Source organism: Ailuropoda melanoleuca, chromosome 16 (assembly GCF_002007445.2).
Source record: "Ailuropoda melanoleuca isolate Jingjing chromosome 16, ASM200744v2, whole genome shotgun sequence".
NCBI classification, from domain to species: domain Eukaryota; kingdom Metazoa; phylum Chordata; class Mammalia; order Carnivora; family Ursidae; genus Ailuropoda; species Ailuropoda melanoleuca.
In genome coordinates, this window is record NC_048233.1 from 45,237,304 (window position 1) to 45,237,568 (window position 265).

Below are 265 nucleotides of genomic sequence, written 5' to 3' on the forward strand. Positions count from 1 at the left end.
GCAGAAGCTTTTTATCTTGATGAAGTCCCACCAGTTCATTTTATCTTTTGTTTCTCTTGCCTTTGGAGATGTGTCATGAAAAAGGTTGCTTTGGCCAATATCGTAGAGGTTGCTGCCTATGTTCACCTCTAGGATTTTGATGGATTCCTGTCTCACATCGAGGTCTTTCGTCCATTTGGAGTTTATCTTTATGAATGTTGTGAGAGAGTGGTCAAGTTTCATTCTTTTGCATGTAGCTGTCCAATTTTCCCAGCACCATTTATTG